The sequence below is a fragment of the Cervus canadensis genome, chromosome 3, assembly GCF_019320065.1.
Source record: "Cervus canadensis isolate Bull #8, Minnesota chromosome 3, ASM1932006v1, whole genome shotgun sequence".
In the NCBI taxonomy this organism is placed as follows: domain Eukaryota; kingdom Metazoa; phylum Chordata; class Mammalia; order Artiodactyla; family Cervidae; genus Cervus; species Cervus canadensis.
In genome coordinates this window covers 63,776,850-63,802,514 of record NC_057388.1, presented here as the reverse complement: position 1 = coordinate 63,802,514, position 25,665 = coordinate 63,776,850, and the positions used below count along the sequence as shown (strand labels likewise).

Genomic DNA, 25,665 nt, shown 5'->3' with positions numbered 1-25,665 from the left:
CAACTGAGCTATCAGGTTTCAATATGTACTTTTATTTAGCTTTATTGGGCCTCTTCTACGCTGAAAATATTATAAAATTTATTTAATTGATGGGGAAGAGGAACTGTTATTTTAATTTATTTATTTAATAAATAAATTGGAGGATAATTGCTTTACAATTTTGTGTTGATTTCTGCCTTACATCAACATGAATCAGCTATAGATATATATATGTCTTTTCCCTCTTGAACCTCCCTGCCATTTCCCACCCCTCTAGGTTATCACAGAGCACCAGGCTGAGCTCCCTGTGCTGTGGAGCAACTTCCATTTTATATATGGTAATATATATATTTCAATGCTACTCTCTCAGTTTGTCCCATTCTCTCCTTTCTCCGCTGTGTCCATAAGTCTGTTCTCTATGTCTGAGTATCTATTCCTGCCCTGCAAATAGGTTCATCAGTACCATTTTTCTAGATTCCATATATATGCATTAATATACGAGACTTATTCTTCTCTTCTGGCTTATTTCACTCTGTATAACAGGCTCTAGGTTCATCTACCTCACTAGAACTAATTTAAATTCATTCCTTGTATCAGTTCAGTTCAGTCGCTCAGTCATGTCCAACTCTTTGCAATCCCTTGAACAGCAGCACACCAGGCCTCCCTGTCCATCACCAACTCCCCGAGTCCACCCAAACCCATGTCCATTGAGTCGGTGATACCATCCAACCATCTTATCCTCTGTCGTCCCCTTCTCCTCCTGCCCTCAATCTTTCCCAGCATCAGGGTCTTTTCAAATGAGTCAGCTCTTCGCATCAGGTGGCCAAAGTATTGGAGTTTCAGCTTCAACATCAGTCCTTCCAATGAACACCCAGGACTGATCTCCTTTAGGATGGACTGGTTGGATCTCCTTGCAGTTCAAGGGACTCTCAAGTGTCTTCTCCAACACCACAGTTCAAAAGCATCAATTCCTCGGCACTCAGCTTTCTTTATAGTCCAACTCTCACATCCATACATGACCACTGGAAAAACCATAGCCTGTGAGTAATATTTCATTGTATATGTGTATCACAACTTCTTTATCCATTCTTCTGTTGATGGACATACAGCTTGCTTCCATGTCCTGGCTATTATAAACAGTGCTGCAGTGAATATTGGGGTTCAGTTCAGTTCAGTCACTCAGTTGTGTTCGACTCTTTGTGACCCCATGAACTGCAGCACACCAGGCCTCCCTGTCCATCACCAACTCCCGGAGTTCACCCAATCTCATGTCCATTGAGTTGGTGATGCCATCTAACCATCTCATCCTCTGTCATCCCCTTCTCCTGTCCTCAATCCCTCCCAGTATCAGGGTCTTTTCAAATGAGTCAGTTCTTCGCATCAGGTGCCAAAGTATTGGAGTTTCAGCTTCAACATCAGTCCTTCCAGTGAACACCCAGGACTGATCTCCTTTAGGATGGACTGGTTGGATCTCCTTGCAGTCCAAGGGACTCTCAAGAGTCTTCTCCAACACCACAGTTCAGAAGCATCAATTCTTCTGTACTCAGGTTTCTTTATACTCCAACTCTAACATCTGCACATGACTACTGGAAAAACCATAGCCTTGACTAGATGGACCTTTGTTGGCAAAGTAATGTCTCTGCTTTTTAATATGCTATCTAGGTTGGTCATAACTTTCCTTCCAAGGAGGAGAAAGTGTCTTTTAATTTGATGGCTGAAGTCACTTTCTGCACTGTTTTTGGAGCCCCAAAAAATAAAGTCAGTCACTGTTTCTACTGTTTCCCTATCTATTTCCCATGAAGTGATGGGACCAGATGCCACGATCTTAGTTTTCTGAATGTTGAGTTTAAGCCAACTTTTTCACTCTCCTCTTTCACTTTCATCAAGAGGCTTTTTAGTTCTTCTTCGGAGAAGGCAATGGCACCCCACTCCAGTACTCTTTCCTGGAAAATCCCATGGACGGAGGAGCCTGGTAGGCTGCAGTCCATGGGGTCACGAAGAGTCAGACATGACTAAGTGACTTCACTTTCACTTTTCACTTTTATGCATTGGAGAAGGAAATGGCAACCCACTCCAGTGTTCTTGCCTGGAGAATCCCAGGGATGGGGTCGCACAGAGTCGGACACGACTGAAGTGACTTAGCAGTCACTTTCTGCCATAAGGGTGGTGTCATCTGCGTATCTGAGGTTATTGATATTTCTCCCAGCAATCTTGATTCCAGCTTGTGCTTCATCCAGCCGAGCGTTTCTCATGATGTACTCTGCATATAAGTTAAATAAGCAGGGTGACAATATACTTAATCCTTTTCTCTGTTTGAAACCAGTCAGTTGTTCCGTGTCCAGTTCTAACTGTTGCTTCCTGATCTGCATACAGGTTTCTCAAGAGGCAGGTCAGATGGTCTGGTACTCCCATCTCTTTCAGAATTTTCCACAGTTTATTGTGATCCACAAGGTCAAAGGCTTTGGCATAGTCAATAAAGCAGAAATAGATGTTTTTCTGGAATTCTCTTGCTTTTTCGATGATCCAGTGGATGTTGGCAATTTGATCTCTGGTTCCTCTACCTTTTCTAAAACCAGCTTGAACATCTGGAAGTTCACAGTTCATGTACTATTGAAGCCTGGCTTGGAGAATTTTGAGCATTACTTTACTAGCGTGTGAGATAAGTGCAATTGTGTGGTAGTTTGAGCATTCTTTGGCATTGCTTTTCTTTGGGATTGGAATGAAGACTGATCTTTTCCAGTCCTGTGGCCACTGCTGAGTTTTTCAAATTTGCTGGCATATTGAATGCAGCACTTCCACAGCATCATATTTTAGGATTTGAAATAGCTCAACTGGAATTCTATCACCTCCACTAGCATTGTTCATAGTGATGCTTCCTAATGCCCACTTGACTTCACATTTCAGGATGTCTAGCTCTAGGTGAGTGATCTCACCATCATAATTATCTGGGTCATGAAGATCATTTTTGTACAGTTCTTCTGTGTATTCTTGCCACCTCTTTTTAATATCTTCTGCTGCTGTTAGGTCCATACCATTTCTGACCTTTATTGAGCCCATCTTTGCATGAAACATTCTCTTGGTATCTCTAATTTTCTTGAAGAGACCTCTAGTCTTTCCCATTCTATTGTCTTCCTCTGTTTCTTTGCATTGATCGCTGAGGGAGGCTTTTTTATCTCTCCTTGCTATTCTTTGGAACTCTGCATTCAGATGCATGTATCTTACCTTTTCTCCTTTGCTTTTCACTTCTCTTCTTTTCTTTCATAGCTTTTTGTTAGGCCTCCTCAGACAGCTATTTTGCCTTTTTGCATTTCTTTTTCTTGGGGATGGTCTTGGTTCCTGTTTCTTGTACAATGTCACGAACCTCTGTCCATAGTTCATCAAGCACTCTGTCTATCAGATCTAGTTCCTTAAATCTATTTCTCACTTCCACTGTAAAATCATAAGCGATTTGATTTAGGTCATACCTGAATGGTCTAGTGGTTTTCTCCACTTTCTTCAATTTAAGTCTGAATTTGGCAATAAGGAGTTCGTGATCTGAGCCATAGTGAGCTCCTGATCTTGTTTTTGCTGACTGTATAGAGCTTCTCTATCTTTGGCTGCAAAAAATATAATCAATCTGATTTTGCTTATTGAACATCTGGTGATGTCCATGTGTAGAGTCTTCTTTTGTGTTGTTGGAAGAGGATATTTGCTATGACCAGCATTCTCTTGGCAAAACTCTATTAGCCTTTGACCTGCTTCATTCTGTACTCCAAGGCCAAATTTGCCTATTACTCCAGATTTTTCTTGACTTCCTACTTTTGCATTCCAGTCCCCTATAATGAAAAGGACATCTTTTTTGGGGTGTTAATTCTAAAAGTTCTTGTAGGTTTTCGTAGAACCGTTCAACTTCAGCTTCTTCCACGTTACTGGTCGGGGCATAGACTTGGATTACCGTTATATTGAATGGTTTGCCTGGGAAACGAACAGATATTATTCTGTCGTTTTTGAGATTGCATCCAAGTACTGCACTTTGGACTCTTTTGTTGACTATGATGGCTACTCCATTTCTTCTAAGGGATTTCCGCCCACAGTAGTAGATATAATGGTCATCTGAGTTAAATTGACCCATTCCAGTCCATTTTAGTGGCCTTTCAGATGTACCTGAGATAGTTACACAACCACTGTCAGCAGGAAGGAGCAATAATTTGAACTAGCACAGTAGTTCTTGAGTAGTAGGTTGTGTGTTTACCTTTTGAGAAATGAGTGCTCTTCTGACTCATGCATTTTAGACATAGATTTCTTTTTGGTTTGAGTTGTATGAGCTGCTTTGTCCTTTGCTGTGAAACCATTTGTGCTAGACCACCTGTAGTTTCCCTCTTGACCAATTTCTAGGCCCTGAGCTCACCTGCTGCTAGGCTCCTTAGCTCTAGGAGCACATTTTCTCCAGTATTTACTCTAGAATGGTAGTTGAGTCCAAAGTGCTTTTTCACTGTTTTACACGGTACATGGGATGGACTTATGCACCCAAAGAACCCAGGCACTATTGTTACATTTAAGAAGTGCCCATTTATTTGTTGAATGAGCACAGTGCCTAGAGGGGATAGGAAATATCGAGCCTAATGAAAAAGGTAGTTTTTATTTTTATTTATTTCTATTAAAAGGTTGTTTTTTAAAAGTCCATTTTCCCCCCATTTCTTTATTATTATTATTTTTGTCACACCAAGTGGTTTATAGGATCTTAATTCCCCAGCCAGGGTTCAAACCCAGGCCTACAGCAGTGAAAGCACATGTTTTAGCCACTAGACTGCCAGGGAATTCCCTAAAAGACAGTTTTTAAGTAGAAAAATCCTCTTATGTGTGTTTTGATAGTGATTAGTTTCTGTGTTTAGGTAAGGGAGAGTTGTATGGCAGGATTTTTTCTTTTCTCCTGTCACAGCTCTGAGCAGTGAGCGGGTTTTCTCCTTTTGGTTCATATCTGTCATGGCCCAAGGCCACCTGGTTGAGTTGGGTGCACTAGGGTGTGTGGTGGTCACTTGGTCTCCTGCCAACAGCAACAGTGGTAGCTGAGTGAGAAGCCTTCATGCTTGTCATGGTCAGAGCCCACAGCTTCTGAACCCAGCCTGGTGGACTAGGCTCTGCCACGAGAGCTGGGGAGGGGGAAGGCAGAGAGGTGAGCATGTAGGGTCAGAGAAGGAAGGAGCAAATATCAACTAATGGACTATAGGTCCCCCAAGGTTACCATTGTGAGGGCAACCTTCGGAGGGGGCTGGAATCTGTGCCCTAGTGTCAGATAATGTTGATTCGAGTGGCCAAAGGTTATTGTTATTCTCAAGCAAGAACTGAAAGCTGGAAGGGCATCTTCGAGGACCTTTGTCGTTTTCCTTTTCTTGAGCAGCTTCTCCGTCACTGGCCTTCCAAGTGTTGCAACTCATGCCATCAGGTCTTCAGTTCTGTCCTTTCAGACCTGGAACCCATCTTTTCTAGTACATGTTTAAAGACGGTAGCAGTGTGTCCTATTTGTTCACCTTGGGCTTCTTTCTGTGTCCCACTCTGCCAGCTGGGTGATCGGGGGAGCTGGCGGCAAGGAAAGGAGCTGGAGGGAAGGTGGTGAAAGGAGTGCTCAGAGCTATCTGGCTTTGGGTTTTTCCAGAAGTTGATAGCATTCAGCTTAGTGACCACAATTCAATTATAAGCACCGCACAGCCATCCTGAGTGACTATATTCTTGCCAAAACGGCTGTGTAAAGGAGGCTGCATTTTTGTTAGCCTTGCCTGATGGATTTTTAAGTATATTAACCACATACATTTACACAAAGGGGAAAATTTACTACTTAAACAGAGGGACCTAAATCCCCTAGGCTAAATAAACCCAATGAAAACACAAGAACTGCATTTACAGGCCTCCCAAAGATAAGAATTCAACCTTTAAAAAAGGTTCCTTCAAATGAAAAATGGATGGCGGAGCTGCTAATGGCCCAGTAACCTAGGAATGTAACTCTTCCCTAATGTGCAAGACCTTCGGATCAGTTCCAGCTTCTCGGGGTAGAGGATTTTCACCCCAGGCTTCTGCATGGGTCTGGGCCCAGAAGGTCCCCTTGTGGCCTTAGAGATTTAACGACCACCTTGGAAGACAGACTGTCTTGGCAGGTTTTTTTTTTGTTGTTGCGTCTGTTGTGTGTGTGTGTAAAAGAGAGAGAGAGAGTTGCCTGTGTGTGTCAGCCTCTGGGAGGAGAGGCCGGGGCCAAGGCTGGGGAGAATGTATATATCCCCAGCTTTTTCCAGTTAGACTTTGGTGGGAGACTGAAGGGACCTTAGTCTTCTGAAATTTATGGGAAGAAGAGTTAGGAAGCTTAGAAATCTCCTAGTCGAGTCACTGCTGCAGGTGTTTTTCTGCAGAAATAGGTTATTCATTAGGGCCACTGTGAGGCAGTAGGTTTCGCCCAGCACATTCTCAGACTTCCAGTGGGATGGAGGGTCCCTGAAGCTCGTTACCAGTAAATCTTGCCACTACATTAAGGACAAATTACAACATGCAGGTGAATTCGTGTCTCTGTTGTAAATCATCTGAATATTCTCTTTAAATAAATATGGTGACTGGGGAAAGGGGTCAGCTACTAAAGGGGCAAGGGAATTTTTTGAGGTGATGAAGTTCTTCTTCATCTTGGTTGTGGTAGTAGTTACATGACTATATGAATTGCAGTATTAAGAAGGGTGAATTTTAGCATTTGTAAATTATAACTCAATACACCTGGCCTCCCTAAAACTACAGATGAATAAGTAAAGAATGAATGGATGGATGAATGAGTGAATTTTTTTCACTTGTCTCCTTGCTGCTTTGCCAGCCAGCGAGCCATTTAGACAACGTTTCCCTTTCAAAGGAAGGACACTACATAATCAGCTCTGGCCTGTGAGCTCATGATACCAGTAAAGCTGTTGCAGAAAAAGCAAAGATGGTGTGTGTTTCCTTCTGGGGCAGATGACCTAACCTTCCAGGTAGCAATGCCCTTGTATGGTTAGCACAGGTAGGGAAATACCTAGCTCATGCTGACTCACCAGGTAAAAAATCATTTCTCTGGATGAGTCAGAATCACAAATGTGTTCTGAACAGTCTCACATGTCCTGCATTGTGAAAGGCTGAAAGCACCAATGAGGGCAGACACTTGCAGGTCTCACTGGCCCTATATGGACATCAGCCTGTCTGCCGCGCTCCCAGTCCCCAGCATAGTCCTGCTGAAGTCAAGCTCTCGCTCACTCAATCACATACCCAGTTAGGTACAGGAGAAACTGATTCAAATTTATGTTACTAATGTTGTTTATTTACTTATAGGTAAATCTAATAATGGTAGAAGAAATGTTTCAATGTTAAGTATATTTCTGTACGTATTTCTGAAGAGTAGGGGTGTGTCTGTGTGTATATAAGGATACAGAGTTAAAACAGACTTGGGCAATGTAAAATACCACAGAAAATAGGGGTTTCCAAGGAAAACATGGGGAAACGCTGTAGGAGAATCTAACGCATGCTATAGCTTTTAAAAGGAAACATTAATAGTGAAACATGCCCTCCAAGGGCAAGTCAGTAATAAATCTCATGTCAGAAATTACCTGTCAGTAGGATTATGTTAAATAATGTTGAATTGTTATTAGTCGGAGGGGAAAGAGCAGAGTAACTTTCTCAAAAGTGTTCAAAGAGTGTCATGTTTCACACACAAATCCCATTATTGTTTAACAGGATTTTTGTGCTTAACCCTTCTCAAAGATGTATTGAAAATTTTGACCATTTTAGTTCATACTCCAAATGCAGTCATTAAGGAAAAGAAGCCAAACTTTCTCTGCAGGAATTTGGAATTACCCAGAGGACTAGTGTATCTGATTAGATATCCATTGTAGAGTGTCCCAATTGATAAATGTCTGCCTGCTTACTGGAGCCACAAAGAAAAATGTCTTCACTTCTTTGCCTCAGCAACGCAGTAATGAAATAGAGGAGTGGGGGCCTCCCTGTTTCAACATTTTGAGCATTTTGCTTGTTTTGGCCAAATGACTGAAAATGTATTTTCCCCTTGAAGAAAGTCTCATAGCAAATGTGTGAATTTTTAAGGTTCATTGCAATATATTTGGTCTGAAACTGAGTCCACTCGTTGAGCCAGGGCCCAGAACCCTACCCCAGATGCAATGAAGATGGGGACTACTGGGAACAGAGTGGGAAACATAACTAAGGTTTAAATGTGAGCTAACACATTGTCACGGGGCTTTTTCACTAAGGGCTGCTTATGACTCATAGGTGTCAAATCATCAAGTCATTACCCCTAGAATAAAAGATCATTTCGACTTTATGTGAACTGAATGAAGCGTGATCGCCACATTGGATTTGGGTTTGTAAAAGACAAAGTCAGAGGTAAGCTTTGGAATCCCTCCATACACTTTGATTTCACAGCTTGATGACCATTAGCTGTCCTGGGTCCCTTTTGGAAATTGTCATATTTAATGACATATTTGACTTCATGACATTCAAACAAGATCTTGCCAGTGAGTGACTGCCTGAGCACAGTAAGCATTAGTGGAAATCTTTATTTCTTCAGGTCATCAAATCTCAATATTTGTAAATTACTCAAGCAATAATTTACAAATGGTCTTGGGAGTGGCTTAGGGTCATAGTTAAATTTTCCAATGTGCAAGCCACTGCATCCTTTGGGGGCTACTTAGAATCCAGAAGGGCTGATTGCCAGCCTGGAGCATTCTGATCTGCTTCAGGAATGCTGCATTGGGGGTAAGCAAAATGACATTTTAAGAAAATTTATTTATTTATTTAAATTGGAGGACACAACACTGTGGTGGCCCCTGCCACACATCTACATGGATCAGCCATGGGTGCACATGCACCGCCCCATCCTGAGCGCCCTTCCCACCTCCCTCCCTACCCCATCCCTCTGGGTTGTCCCAGAGCATCAGCTTTCAGTGCTCTGCTTCATGCGTTGAACTCACGCTGGTCATCTATTTTACATTTGGTAATATACATGTTTCAGTGCTATTCTCTCAAATCATCCCACCCTCGCCTTCTCCCACACAGTCCAAAAGTCTGTTCTTCACATCGGTGTCTCTTTTGCTGCCTCGCTTACAGGATCATCATTACCATCTTTCTAAATTCCATATATATGCGTTATTATACTGTATTGGTGTTTCTCCTTCTGACCTACTTCACTCTGTATAATAGACTCCAATTTCATGCACCTCATTAGAGGTGACTCAAATGCATCCTTTTTTATAGCTGAAAAATATCCCATTGTGTATATGTACCACAACTTCCTTATCCATTTGTCTGCCGATGGACATTTAGGTTGCTTCCATGTCCTGGCTATTGTAAACCATGCTGCAGTGAACATTGGGATACCTGTGTCTCTTTCAGTTCTGGTTTCCTTGGTGTGTATGCCCAGCAGCGGGATTTCTGGGTCATATGGCAGTTCTATTTCCAGTATTTTAAGGAATTTTCACACGTGTTCTCCATAGTGGCTGTACCAGTTTGCATTCCCACCATCAGTATAGAGGATTCCCTTTTCTTCACACCCTCTCCAGCATTTATTGCTTGTAGCCTTTTTGATGGGCAGCCATTCTGACTGCTGCGAGATGATACCTCACTGTGGTTTTGATTTGCATTTCTCTGATATGAGTGAGGTTGAGCATCTTTTCATGAGTTTATTAACCATCTATATGTCTTCTTTGAAGAAATGTTTGTTTAGTTCTTTGGCCCCGAGGAGGATACCATAATGATTCCACTGGAACTTTGGCCCACTTTTTGATTGGGTTGTTTATTTTTCTGGTAGTGAGCTACATGAGCTGCTTGTATATTTTGGAGATTAATTGTCAGTTGCTTCATTTGCTATTATTTTCTCCCATTCTGAAGGCTGCCTTGCTTATAGTTTCCATCATTGTGTAAAAACTTTTAAGTTTAATTAGGTCCCGTTTGTTTATTTTTGCTTTTATTTCCATTACTCTGGGAAGAAGGTGGGTCATAGAAGATCTTGCTGTGATTTATGTCAGAGAGTGTTCTGCTTATGTGTTCCTCTAAGAGTTTTATAGTTTCTGATCTTACATTTAGATCTTTAATTCATTTTGAGTTTATTTTCATGTATGGTGTTAGAAGGTATTTTAGTTTCATTCTTTTACACGTGGTTGACCAGTTTTCCCAGCACCACTTGTTAAAGATTGTCTTTTCTCCATTGTCTATTTTTGCCTTCTTTGTCAAAGATAAGGTGTATGAATTTATAGGTGCATGAATTTATCTCTGGGCTTTCCATTTTGTTCCATCGATCATACTGTTTTGATGACTATCACTTTATAGTATGGTCCGAAGTCAGGAAAGTTGATTCCTCCAGTTCCAGTCTTCTTTCTCAAGATTGTTTTGGCTATTTGGGGTTTTATATGTTTCCATACAAAATGTGAAATTATTTGTTCTAGTTCTATGAAAAATACCATTGGTAGCTTGATAGGGATTGTGTTGAATCTATAGATTGCTTTGGGTAGTATGGCAGTTATTTGTGCTGTCCATTTGAGATTTGATCTTGCTGTTATCGAATGATTTCTTAATTACATTGTAAAATATATAGCTTATTAATATCCTGTTGTGAGTTAGTTGTAACAGAAGCTAGGCTACTGTCATCACCCACAACATATATAGTGAGATCAAGACCTAGTAAGTGAGACCATGCCTTTTTCATGAGATAACCACCTTCACCAGCAGATTGCCTGTCCTGGTCTAGTCAAGCTTCAGTCAAAACAGATTGGATACTCTTGTTATCACTTCTGAGAGATTCCTCATGCTTCAGTCATAATGAGAAACCCATCCATTTCCAAAAACCTTCTTACCTTCATGTGAAATCCTTTCCTTCCATTCCTGGCCTAAAATCCTCTCTCTCTCTCTCTTTTTTTTTTTTTTAACAATTAGGAAGAACTACCTTTTGTTCTAATTATGAACAAAACTTCTTAAATATTTTAATCACAAACATTTCAGACATTATAGAAGTACAAAAGTCATGATAATGACCCAACATGGACCTACCGCACAACTTAAACAGTTATCAGCCCAAAACTGGTCACATTTCATCGGTGTATCTACCCATTCCCAGCCACTCCCAAGGTTATTAGAAGCAATATCCTGTATATCATAGCATTTTATCCATAAGTATTTGGAATATAAGTATGAAAGACAAGTTCATTAAAGTTTTTTAAAGAGAAGTAACCATGATACCAGGCTTCCCAGGTGATGCTAATGGTAAAAAAATAAAATAAAAAAAACCTGCCTGCCAATGCAGGCGAAGCAAGTTCAATCCCTGAGTCAAGAAGATCCCTGGAAGAGTGCATGGCAACTCACTCCAGTATCTTTGCCTGGAGAATCCTATGGACAGAGGAGCCTGGCGAGCTATAGTGCAGGGGGTCACAAAGAATCAGACACAACTGAAGCAACTTGGCACAGAATAGCACACGACCATGATACCATACTTTCACCTGAAAATTTACCCAAAGTTTAGTATTTTTAAACATCTTTCAGACTTCCTTATTTGTTCCATAGGATTTTTGCCCTTTATTTTTTATTAATTAATTCACTTTATATTTCTTGTATAGAATTGCAGCAGTGGTGGGCATAGATGGAGCCTGAGTTCTCTGCAGGGAAACTCTGGTGTGAATCTATAGGAGATGGTCATTGGATTCCTGACAGGGAGCTTGGTGATCAGTCTCTTTTCAGAGGTCAGGGTGAAAGAGCTGTAAGTCTTGGAGATGGCATCATAATGGTCAAGAGTGGCAGCGCAGCCCCCAGCCGAGGTATGGCAGTCATCCATACTGGCCATCAGTAGTGACTTCTTGAGTGCAGAGGCCAAGATGATGCCAGTGTCTCTGGGGTGGAAAGAGAAACTCACCATGGAGTGGGGTCTTGCAGGGATAGTGTGGTGCTTGCCTGTCTTGTTCTTCCAGGAGCACTGCCACACTGGGACAATGGAGAGCTTGAGCAGGATGATGTCCCCTAGGATGGCCGTGATTACTTCTTTGGAGCACTTAACACTCAGACTGACATGCCCATTGTAGTCCAGATGGCAACAGATACCTTGAACCTGGTCCAATGGCTAGCATAGGTCTGCTTTTGTGTGGATATTATCTTCAATACCTCATCCTTGAGGCACATCCCTAGGAGAAAGTTGGTGATTTCAGATTCTGTGATGGGCATGGAGAAGAGAGAAATCTCCTCCAGGGATTTGGTCTTCCTGTCCTTGACCAGGAGCCCAGCTTGGCCTTGATTTCTCCACCTTGGTGATGTGGACTGGTCTGCTGCTTCCCACTGCAGGGCCCCATGAACACCAGTATGTCCATTCCATTTGGTGTTTTCCCAGATAACAAGTACACTTTATTTTAATTGGGACAGAAATACTCTCTATATATTGAAATTGGTTGACCTGTCTTTCATGATGCTTTTACATCACATTCTGCTCCCTTCCCCTCCTTGTTTTGTTTTGCCTTGAAATTTGTTTGCTAAAGAGTTTGTAGAGTTTTGCAGACTGTGAATATTGTTGATTCCATTCCTATGCTTTCAGTTTAACAAGTTCCTTTGTTTCTTATATTTCCCATAAATTGGTGATTTAGACTTTCTCGGCTTGATTTAGCATCAAGTTCATTTTTTTGGAAGGAGTACTTCATAGACAATGTGGCGTACTTCTGTCAGGAGGCACCAAATTCTTTAGGAATCTGACAATCATTGACAGTCCTTGCCTAGATCCATTACTTTGGAAATTGCAAAATAGTGAAGTAAGTTCTATCATCTCTGCTTCATTTTTTAGCTGGAATACATCTGTAAGGAAGACCTACCTTCAACTATGTGACTACCTTGAAGCCCAGTTCAAAACTTCCTTTAACTCTTTCCACCATCTTTCCTTGCTGCCATTATGGTGCACATGAATGTCCTGGCTGATGCTCTCAAGAGTGTCCACAATGCTGAAAAGAGAGGCAAATGCCAGTTGTTTATTAAGCCATGTTCCAAAGTCATCATCAGGTTTCTAACTATGATAATGAAGCACGGTTGCACTGGTGAATTTGATATCATTGATTATCACATGGCTGGGAAAATTGTGAACCTCACTGGCAGGCTAAATAAGTGTGGAGTGATCAGCCCCAGATTTGATGTGCAATTCAAAGATCCAGAAAAATGGCAGAATAGCCTGCTCCCATCCCTTCAGTTTGGTTGCATTGTACTGACAACCTCAGCTGGCATCAGGGCCCATGAAGAAGCAAGACGAAAGACACAGAAGGGAAAATCCTTGGATTCTTTTTCTAGGAATGTAATATGTACAAATAAAATGTTTCAGAGGACAGAGGCAAAACAACAGCAACAAAAAAAACTTCCTGTAACCTATGGCTCTTTTGTTTTAGGGACAGAGAGATGTCCTTTTTTCCAGTAAGTATCCAGAAACAACACTTCACCCATAAAAGGAGGTAGCATGTAGCAGGAAAAACCAAGCCAGGGGCTCAGGAGTCATGGCTCTATCTCTGGGATCTGTATTGATATTGGACAAACTGTGTCATTTCTTAGAGGTGGAGGTTCCAAGCCCCTACCTACACTTCAACCAGAGAAGCAGTTTTTCCCTAATTTCATTTGAACAAATCAGCCCATGACTTTTAAAATAATTTTATTAATATTTTATTGAAATATAGTTGATTTATAATGTCATGTTAATTTCTACTGTACAGCAAAATGATTCAGAATGCATATGCTTTCTTTTTCATATTCTTTTCCAGTGTGGTTTATCACAGGATATTAAATATAGTTCCCTGTGCTACATAGGAGGACTTTATTGTTTATCCATTCTATACGTAATAATTAGCATCTCTTAACTCCCAGTTCATCCCTCCCCTACCCCCACTTTCCCTTGGCAACCACAAGTTTGTTCTCTATGTCTGTGAATCTGTTCCTGTTTCATAGATAAGTTCATTTGTGAGGCCATGGCTTTCTATCACTGAAGTCTCTTTCAGTGAAGACTTTTTTTTTTTTTTTTTTTCAGTGAAGACTTTTTGTGATTTTCATTTAGGATAAAACAAAATCTGTAAGTTCACATCAGGATATTTAGGAGCCAAGGACCAAGAAGAGCTAAGTATTATTTCTAAGAATGTGTTACTACTTTATTCATCCATTAATTCAGTAGTTCATTTATATTTTTAGTCTTTAAGCAGAGCTTTATGCTAAGTCTCTTTAACATCTAGAGCTTGAAAGTGGGTTTTGTGAGCAGTAACCTTTAGGGGATTTCCTGGGGGTACTATCCTCGAAGCCTCAGCCTGCGGATCAGAGAGCTGAGGAAAGGATGCTGGGATTCTTGGAAGTCTTTACTGATATCATCCATAAGAACGAGTCCATGTACTTGACAGCTGAGTTTGGAATTTTCCTCATGGAAAGACTCCATGGAGGAGCCAGTGTAGAGGGTATTTAACAATATTCCTTAGAGGGAAAGCAATTTAGCAGAACATCTGAAGAACTCTCACTAATTGTTTACGTGATTAAGTTAATCACAAATCATAGAGAAAAAATATGATCAATGATCCTACTTCCAAACTCCTCATCCAACTGTCCTTCAGTTCTTTGTGAAGAGAACTCTCATCCACACAGCTAAAGAGTGAATATAGATTACAAGCATTAAGTTTGGTTTTAGCACAGTCTCAGGTTCCAGGTAGGAAATATAGACTCTGCTTTCTCATTACTGCCCCTGAAATTTTGCTCTGGGTATGTGTATTCAAAGTGGTTCATGTTGATGGGGACTTCCCTGAAGGTTCAGTGGTAGAGACTCCACACTTCCACTGCAGGGGACACCAGTTTGATCCCTGTTTGGAAACTAGGATCCCTCACGCTGTGCACTGTAGCCAAAAAAAGAAAAGAGAAAACAGAAACTCTTTTCTCAATAAAGTGAAGAAAATATTTAAAATAAATAAAGAAACCAAAGTGGCTCATGTCAAGGGGGTGAGTGGAGGAAAGCAGAAAACACAATCCCAGAATCCATCATTGGAATCACACTGGCTTGTGACAGAGGCAGCACAAAAATAAACTTGACAGTTCTCACCTCTGAAACTAGGCGCAATGGGGGCTTCCCTTCCTCACAGTTTCACTCAGTACTTAATCATAGAAGGTGCTGCTGCTTCCCTGGCACTTAATAATTTAATAATGGGAGCAGTTCCTGGCAGGAGATATTATGAAACAACCTGGAGAGTAAGAAGGGCACAAAAAAAGAGAAGTGCTTCACTTCACAAATTCAGAGCCTTTCTTGGAGGCCATGAAGTTCTCAGTTCAAGTAAATTATCGCCAACAAATATTTATTTATTCCCTTGATGAATATTTATCAAGTGGCTCCTTTGAGCAGCATGCGGTGTTGGTGTCACCCTGACACGGAGATGACAAGAAGCAGTCTCTTATAAGCAAAAGGCAGAGACGGTTTGCACAACTCATTATGAAACGAGGTAAACTTTGATAGCTCTGTGTGAAAGGGGTACAATTGAAAGTTTTATGAGGACATGGTCGGAAGAGATTAGCTCTAGGTGGAGATTGAGAGGCAGCCTAGTAAAGGAGATGGCATTGAGACCAAACATGGAAAACTGGGGAGAATTCTAGCAGGAGAAGGCAGCAGGGAGGAGGCAGGAGGCATTGAGGACGGAGCATCCACAGTGAGCCAGGGTAAGGCATGGGGAACAGCTTCCCCACTTGGCATCCGTGAATTCCTAAAGACGTTTGAGCTTGGAATCCTTGCCTGTGCCGCTAGTTGAGACCACAATGCTATATGAAAAGGAGATGTGCTTTATGTTTCCCTCATTTGTGTCAACTGCACTCCTTCTGATCTTGTCAGAAATCACATTCATCTTAGATTCTGGAAACACACACACACACACACACACACACAACTCCATTTCATTCTATTTTTTACCCTGCATCAACACATCTGCTTCTCCGTCAGATGCAGCTCTGATTTTAGGACTGGTGTTGCCCTAGGCTCCCCTGAGTAGCCACCCACGTGGTGAACAGTTGTCCTACTTTTCAGGGTTCCAGGTCTCCTGTGCCTTTGCCCAGGTAATCCTGTAGGACCGGTAGGGCTCTGGGATTCTAGATCTCTACACTGGTACAGCCACTCACAGAGGGGGCAGGCCTCCCACCCCAGCCTTCCCTGAGATATGGCAACTCACCAGATTGTGGGTAAACACTGCCCCACCCAACTGGCTAAACACTAACTTTAACAATTTGATTCCTGCTTCACAAACTACCAGTGGGGATAGGCTCGGGATCACAATGTCAATCACTTTCTTTCTCAATTTGAGAAGAAAGGGGAAATTCCTTGCAAAAGGAATACAGGTATAATTCAGACATTGTAACATTCTCTTTAAGACAACAGCAGTCACTCTCTAGATGCACAGAACATTTTATGATTTATCAGAAACTTTCAAAGACAGGATCCACTTTGATTCTTGTTACAGGATTTATCATTATTCCCACCTTATATATAAAGAAATCAAGAGGCCCATTCATTAACATAATAAAAATCATGGCTCTCATCTGGGCACATCTCCATATTTTGTCCAAAGCACTTTACATTTTTTTTTTTAGCACTTAACATTTAACTCATTGAAGCCCCTGAATTGTTCTGTGAGGTAGATGGTTGTTGTCCTCATTTTGCTCCTGAAGGAAACAGGCACAGAGGGGTTCTATAGTTTGCTCAAAGGCCCACAGCTAGTATCTGGGGGAAGACTTGCCCAGTGTGGCTCTAAGGGAGCACTAGGTGGCCCATAGCCTGGGTCTGAAAGACAGTGCTTATCCAGATCTACCACTCACCCAGCCAAGAGGATTCCTGAATATCGTGTGTCCCCATGGCAAATGTTTCTGCTAGACAAACACCTTCCAAGACCTTCAAACACCTTCTCTATCCTTGTTGTTGTTCAGCCGCTCAGGTGTGTCTGACTCTTTGCGACCCCGTGGACTGCAGCACACCAGGCTATCCTGTCCTTCACCATCTCCCGGAGTTTGCTCAAACTCATGTCAAGTGAGTTGGTGATGCCATCCAACCATCTCATCTCTGTCCTCTTCTTCTCCTGCCTTCAATCTTCCCCAGCATCAGGGTCTTTTCCAGTGAGTTGACTGTGCATCAGGTGGCCAGAGTACTTTAACTTGGGTAGATTTTGTTTGTTTGGCTGTCCTGGGTCTTCATTGCTGTGCAGAAGCTTCTTTAGTTGCACTGGGAAGGCTTCTCATTATGGTGGCTTCTCCTGTTGCAGAGCACAATGTCTAGAGTGTGTGGGCTTCAGTAGTTGCAGCACATGGGATCAGTAATTGTGGCTCCTGGACTCTAGAGCACAGGCTCAGTAGTTGTGGCTTGTGGGCTTAGTTGCTCCTCGGCGTGTGGGATCTTCCCGGATCAGGAATCACACCCTTGTCTCCTGCATTGGCAGGTGGATTCTTCACCACTAAGCCACCAGGGAAGGCCCTAACTTGGGTAAATTTTGAGATAACTCTAAAGGAGAAAATTGCTTGGTGCCTGCTTATTTTCCCCTGTCATTTGACATTGAGATACACACCATTTCCAGTGAGAAAACCACACATCTAAGCCCTTCCCTGTTTCTCCAAGATGACAATGAAGCATTCTCTGGGAATAAGAGGATGTTTCCATGTTTTGTGCAGAGCAGAGGCACATGGGGAAACAGCAGTGGACTCAGCACTAGAAAACCTGGATTGTGCTCATGGGCTAAAGGTGTGACCTTGGACTAGTTGTTGTACCTCTCTGAGTCTCAACTGTTATCAAGTAGTGATTCTTCTGCCTGTATCATGTTAAAAAAAAAAAAAGAAGATTATAAGAATTAGTATGAAATCGGTAGCATACCATACAAATGTGGTGAACTACTATTGTCCTTTACAGTTTCTAGCCATAGTTTGCTTTTTTTTTCCCCTCAAAACTTATTGTTGTACTTCAGTGCAAGAGATTTTTTTTTTAAAAAGAGATTCCAAAACAGTTTGTAAGTTTCTGCACAATTCAGGCATTATTATAATGAAATGAGCTTGATTTATTAAAAATTCTCAAAACAATAACTTTTAGGCTGGTACAATAATTCATCCCTTATTGGTTTGAGCCAAGGATATATTTAATCTGTATAGAGGAGAGAAACAACTTTTGTGATTTTCTCATGTATTCTTCTAGAAAATTCAGAGTAAGTCAAATTTTTAAAATTTGAAAAGATTTCAGCTTTGAAAAGATTTGCTTTTGAGTTAAATAAATCTTGATGAATGGAAACAATATTGCATGGTAGTGAAGAGTGGGCTTCAGGGAGAAGTAGAACTTATCACTAATCAGAAGAGTTGGTCTTGAGTTCTGGCTCCACCACTTACTGTTCTGAGACATTAGGCAGATTTTTGAGCTGCACTTGGTCTCTTTTCCTCACCTGAAAATGAGTACATAATAATAATTAACTATATAGGTGTTTATGAGGATTAAATAAAATAATATATGTGAGCATTTAGCATGGTAAGTGCTCAAAAATTGTTAGCTTTTTCTGAAAAAAATTGCATACTACAGAATTCCTTCTTTCAGCCTGAATACACCATATTTTCTTTATTCATTTGTCTATCAGTGGACATTTAGGTTGTTTACATGTCATAGCTGCTATGAATAATACTTCTATGATTATGGGTGTGCTACTGATGGAATTCTAGTTGAGCTATTTCAAATCCTGAAAGATGATGCTGTGAAAGCGCTGCACTCAATATGCCAGCAAATTTGGAAAACTCAGCAGTGGCCACAGGACTGGTAAAGGTCAGTTTTCATTCCAATCCCAAAGAAAGGCAATCCCAAAGAATGCTCAAACTACCACACAATTGCACTCATCTCACATTCTAATAAAGTAATGCTCAAAATTCTCCAAGCCAGGCTTCAGCAATACGTGAACCGTGAACTTCCAGATGTTCAAGCTGGTTTTCGAAAAGGCAGAGGAACAAATTGCCAACATCTGCTGGATCATCAAAAAAGCAAGAGAATTCCAGAAAAACATCTATTTCTGCTTTATTGACTATGCCAAAGCCTTCGACTGTGTGGATCACAATAAACTGTGGAAAATTCTGAAAGAGATGGAAATACCAGACCACCTGACCTGCCTCTTGAGAAATCTGTATGCAGGTCAGGAAGCAACAGTTAGACCTGGACATGGAACAACAGACTGGTTCCAAATAGGAAAAGGAGTACGTCAAGGCTGTATATTGTCACCCTGCTTATTTAACTTATATGCAGAGTACATCATGAGAAACTCTGGGCTGGAAGAAGCACAAGCTGGAATCAAGATTGCCGGGAGAAATATCAATAACCTCAGATATGCAGATGACACCACCCTTATGGCAGAAAGTGAAGAGGAACTAAAGAGCCTCTTGATGAAAGTGAAAGAGGAGAGTGAAAAAGTTGGCTTAAAGCTCAACATTCAGAAAACTAAGATCATGGCATCTGGTCCCATCACTTCATGGAAATAGATGGGGAAACAGTGGAAATAGTGTCAAACTTTATTTTTCTGGGCTCCAAAATCACTGCAGATGGTAATTGCAGTCATGAAATTAAAAGACGCTTACTCCTTGGAAGGAAAGTTATGACCAACCTAGATAGCATATTAAAAAGCAGAGACATTACTTTGCCAACAAAGTTCTGTCTAGTCAAGGCCATGATTTTTCCAGTGGTCATGTATGGATGTGAGAGTTGGACTGTGAAGAAAGCTGAGAGCCGAAAAATTGATGCTTTTGAACTATGGTGTTGGAGAAGACTCTTGAGTGTCCCTTGGACTGCAAAGAGATCCAACTAGTCCATCCTAAAGGAGATCAGTCCTGGGTGTTCATTGGAAGGACTGATGTTGAAGCTGAAACTCCAATACTTTGGCCACCTCATGCGAAGAGTTGACTCATTGGAAAAGACCCTGATGCTGGGAAGGATTGGGGGCAGGAGGACAAGGGGATGACAGAGGATGAGATGGCTGGATGGCATCACTGACTCTATGGACATGAGTTTGGGTAAACTCCGGGAGTTGGTGATGGACAGGGAGGCCTGGCGTTCTGCGATTCATGGGGTCACAAGGAGTCAGACACGACTGAGCGACTGAACTGAACTAAACTGAAAATCTCTTCGAGATCTGAGATCTTGATTCTCATTCTTTTAAATAAATACCCAGCAGTGGAATTCGGGGATCATATTGTAGATAAATGTATAAATCTTCCCAACCCAAGGGTCAAACCACTTGTCTTGCGTCATTTGCATTGGTAGGTGGGTTCTTTACTTTACTACTGGTGCCGCCTGGGAAGCCCCAAATATGTGTGTGTGTGTGGGTATTTTTGAAACTTCTGTACATTTTTAGGGCTTCCCTGTAGCTCAAGTGGTAAAGAATCTGCCTGAAATGCAGGAGACCCAGGTTCAATCCCTGGGGTGGGGAAATCCTCTAGAGAAGGGAATGGCAATCCACGCCAGTATTCTTGCCTGGAGAATCCCATGGACAGAGGAGCCTGGCAAGCTACAGTCCATTGGGTCGCAAAGAGTTGGACATGACTGAGCAAACAACTACTACTACTACTCTGTACTGTTTTCTATCAAGCTTCACCATTCTGTATCCCCACCAACAATATACAGGTATTTCAACTTCTCCACAGCCTCGTCAGTACTAACCTTTGGTTTTTCTTTGATACTAGCCATCATGAATGGTGTGAGATGTTAACCCCATTGTGGTTCTGATTTGCATTTCTCTGATGATAAGTGATATTGAGCATCTTTTTCATATACATGCTGGCCATAAAGTTATTATGTTAAGTGAAATGAGCCAGTCACAAAAAGACAAATACAACGTGATTCTCTTAATATGAAGTACCTAAAATCGTTGAATTTATAGAATCAGAGTGGAGTGATGGTTGCTAGGAGCTCAGAGGAAAAGGAAATGGGGAGTTAGTTATTAGTCAACCAGCATGCAGTGTCAGTTAAGAAAGATGAATAAGCTCTGGAGACCTGCTGTACAACATTATACCAATAGTCGACAATAATGTATAAAGTGTAATAATAATATGTAATAAAGTATATAAAATGTAACAATATACTCAAAAGTTTGTTAAGAGGTTATATCTTGTGTTAAATATTCTCACAACAAGAAAGTATTTTTTTTTTAATTCTAAAGTAAAAATGGTCCTAAAAGTTGAGAATGTCTGACACAGTTTATAAATTTATGAAAAAATAGGTTCCAATGTGGCTATTCAGATCATCCTCACAGAACTGATCAGTTCTTAAGGTTGGTATGATATAAGCCTAATAATGCCTTTTTAAATTAGATCTAGTATTGGCTCATGACCTTTTGATAATGCTAAAATAAGAGATTCATCAATAAGAAGTAATTGGATAGGAAGAAGAAAAGGCATTGACCTGATAAATTATTTTGTACAGATTGATCAATAACAGAACCCTGGTACCTTCCTAGGTAAGCACCCAAACAGTCTTCTGACATCATTTCTGGAATAGGATGGTCTCACTAAACCCAAGATTTGGCTCTCCAGGAAGCTTCTATCTTAAACTAAATCCTACTCAATAGTAAATAGATTTTGATTTAATATCCTTGAACTGATGAGTTTGCTTGGATTATTGTATGACTTAAACAATAAATAAAAGTTATCTCCATCATACATATAGTTGGAATTGAATCAGTAAAAGACTTAAAATTAATAGCTCAGTGGAGTTGTAAATGCCAAGTCTCTGATTTATACTCTGTTATTGAAGTAGCAGAAATAGAAGGGAACTTTTCTTTGGAAATGCCCAAAATCACAATTCCTGAACCATTTATGCTAATATTGTTGAGGTCTTTGTTTTGGAGCCATCTAATGAGAAAAGCTACCTTGGAAGGAATTTCTTTAATTTCTTCAATGACTAATTTCATTTGAGAGAAGTAGTTTCATTTATACCAAATGTATTAGTGAACAGTGTTACAAAAGAATTCTACTATTAAAGGGAGCATTTTAGAGCCCACTTTTCCTATGATGTCACACCCATCAAGATCATGTCTTGATATCTCTAGATTTTCACACAGGCCTGGTACCTAATAAAGATCATGATTGTCTCCAGAAGGAATCATCTTTAGATGATGAAGGTGTTCACAGGGTAAAAGTTTCTAACTACAATTTATATTTCATCTTATGGAGATACTAAGAACCATATGGGCTTCCCTGGTGGCTCAGATAGCAAAGAATCTGCCTGCAATGCAGGAGACAAGGGTTCCATCCCTGGCTTGGGAAGGTCCCCTGAAGAAGGGAATAGAAACCCCCTCCAGTATTCTTGCCTAGAAAATCCCATGGACAGAGGAACCTAGCGGGCTACAGTCCATGGGGTCACAAAGGGTCAGCTATAACTGACAAACACACATAAACAAACCATACATCTAGAAAATGCCTATACCATTCGCTTTTCCATACCTGGCCCCAGGCTCCTCCCTTGTGACCCCCTTGTTGGCATCCAGAGCCATCATGGTGAAGAGAAAGGAGGCCACAGATTAACCTGCATTTAAGAATGTGCCTATCTAGTCAGCCACTTTCGAGTCAAGATATGTCTGTAAAATATTGCCTGCCCTCTGCCGTAGAATTGCTGTTAACCAAAGAGAGAATCAAATAAAAAAAGGGAGAATGAAATGAAAATCTATGATCCAGTTGCTTTTGAAGATGAAGGAATGCTTGCTGGCATTAACATTTTACAAAACCAATGAGAAGTCCCTAGAATTAATTTTATCTAAAATCTAGTCCCAAATTTGGAATTGAATGCTAATCAAAAAAGTTATATTAAATCTCTATTTCCAAAATAATTTCAGAATGACGTGGACATTTCCACATGCCTAATATGGCAGCACCTCCCGAGGGCCCTCAGAGCTGAGTGGCCTTGGAATTGTGTAGTGAGACTAGAGCAGCCCCTAGAGATGTCCAGACTAGGATTAGTCAGAATCTAATCCAGTCTTGGCTGGCCCTGGAGATTCAGAGGGGTCACAGGGAATCCTGCGTCTCTGGTAGAATAATGTTTGCCTTGTCAGGCAGTGTGTAAAAAACTATTGGCATGCAGGGTTACTGATAAATGCCAAGAGCCAGAAAGTTTGGGTTATGATGGTTATGAACAAAGGAAAGTATTTACAATATCCCTTTTGCCCCAAAATAGATTCTAAACACTCTACAAGCACAATGGAATGCATCCATTCATTTCTAAATGGGTCGTCTCCTACCCCCATGTTTAGGTCATAGCTATTTCTAGACTTTCATGTGACAAGACCTTCACAGACCAAATTCAGTAGTGTCACCTTCTGAACCAAGTAGCCACATACGCTGCGGTTTTCCCTTGTTTATTTTGCCTTGTTTTGTTTTACACAGCCTGTATCACTAGCGTCCCAATCAAGGTCAGCAGATTGAATTCAACCCCATTCATTTAAACGAGAGATAAATTCATGCCAGCACCATGATCTCACCCCCCTGAGTAGCAGAATGTGGCCATGCAGTGCTCTGAAGTCAATCTTCCAGACGCAAGTGTTCAGTGTGACCCTGAAACCACACCTGAAAGACAGGATGGTGTCGTCATACCAACATGCATTCTGACTTCAGCTTCATTTATTAAGGGCAACATGTATCCGGAGGTGAAAGGAAAACTTGAAATGGTTGATGTATTGTTATAATTGAGGAAGTGCCGGTAATTCAGATAAATGATATCAATGGAGAAGATTCATCCAAACACCAGCGTGGAATTTCCTAATATTTGCTGCCAATTTGCTATCAAGTAGATGGTTAGGAAGTCTCAGGTGGATGCTAATTGCACAAGGGCCAAAGAGAATCTTATTACCAGGGTGGAGATCAGTGATGAACATTGCGATATGAAGTCATATGCCTTGCAATGCAGCTCTTTGCAGTTTTCCAGGTTGGAGATCAGTGTGCAGGCAATGTTGAATGTTCCCTGTGAGTGAAACTTGGAGGAGGAGAGAGTGGCAAGTTCCTCTTGTCGCCAGGTGAACTCTGATACACATAGACAGATTCTCTCTCTCTCTCTCTCACACACACACACATACACACAGCCTTCCTCTCTCCAATTATATATCCCCTTAAAGATGTTCGTTACACCAGTCACATAAGAAGGAAAAGGTAACTCTTGCCAACTCGTAGCCATCAGACCTGCCTGCTACTGCAGCTGTTTATAAGACTATGATGGTGTACTCTAGCAATGAAGGGGCACCCAAAGAAGAAGGAGACTGTACCATCCTGTAACAACTAGGGCTAAGACAGCAGAATTTTAACTGGCACTTCTTAAAATTGTATTATGTCTGCTGAGTGTTTTATATACATTTTCTCAGTTAATTATGATATCAATGTCTTAAGGTAGAGACTGTATTTCCATTTTACGGATGAAGAAACTGAGGCTCAGAGATGTTTAATGACACTTACGTTCACACAAATCCACTGTAAACCACTGTGCAATGCAAGCCAAAATAGGAGTGTATAGAATGGCAACTTGTTGTTCTGTACCAAATGCAGTCTCTACTTATGTCTATATGTATGAATATGAATGACTTATCGTATGTTTAGGCCCGAGCATGCCCAAGATCCCATAGATGGACACTTGCACACTCTTACACTGGTGGTCCTGTTACCAAATGTTTGACCTTGTGGTAGCCTCTGGTCATATTCTAATATTTTTAGTCAAAGTTATAATAAAGAAATCTTTCTACTTCAAAATAGCCTTGCAGATCAAACTCTGGACAATCTGAAATGCCACTTCCCTGTTTGGCGAGGGTTAAATGGTTGTCTCAGGCCAGTGTTTAGTTCACAGTCTATAAATGGCTCTTACTCCTTGATCTGAGTCACTGTATGTATTAAAGCAAAGTCACTTACAGATCAATTTATTTTTAGCATCTTAAAGAAACAGATTCAACAGGGAGTGTTTGTCAGACCACAGGCTAACTTGAAGGAAAACTTATCTTGGTGCGGAACTTTCTTTCTTCTTGATTCCTCTGCCTACAGCTCTCTGCTTGTGCTAGGTCTTTGCATATTGTATTAAAATGTTTTGAATTATTTAAATAGCAGACTGGCAGAACTTTATGCCAATATCTTACATAGTAGAGAAGTTTTGTGGTGTGCAAGTGGCAGAGCCTTTTGCATTTTAAGTAAAAGAATGTTGGGGAATAAAGAGTACAATTACCTACCTTTCAACTTTGTAATAGAAATTTTCTCTAAGATGAAAACCCAGGAATATGATTAAGCACAATGATGATAATGATAATGGGATGATGCTGGTGATGGTGATGAGGGTAGTGAGCGATGACGTTGATAAGCACCACCATTAGAAGAGATTCCGGATCCATCCGTTAAATGAATATGGCATGCTGCCCTCTACAGGTATGCAGTCTAAACCGTATAGTATTAAAATTGCACAAATAGGTAAAGCAATCTCAATTACACAGACCAATGTATAAATGCAAGTTGAATATTAAAGCCAGTTAAATAAGTAAAACCTTTACACTCTACAGGTCTAATTTGTATAAATTCTGAAGCCAAAGAAGAAGCAAGGATTTAGTAACTCATTTATTTTACATTTCTCTTCTGAGTTTTTGAACGTGTATATTTGAGGCCAATGACAGAAGCAAGAAAGACCAGCTGGGAGTTCATGGATACTTGAAAAAGTGTCTGCTA

General features: G+C 40.9%; 1 protein-coding gene and 2 pseudogenes across 3 annotated transcripts in view; 2 read left to right on the top strand and 1 right to left on the bottom strand.

Moving 5' to 3' along the window:
• LOC122438447 overlaps positions 1–13,951 on the top strand; it is a 57,026-nt pseudogene extending 43,075 nt beyond the window's left edge.
• Positions 1–25,665, top strand: part of CREB5 (cAMP responsive element binding protein 5) — a 431,120-nt gene that overhangs the window by 210,384 nt on the left and 195,071 nt on the right. The window lies entirely within an intron of this gene.
• Positions 11,547–12,866, bottom strand: LOC122438906 (annotated as a pseudogene).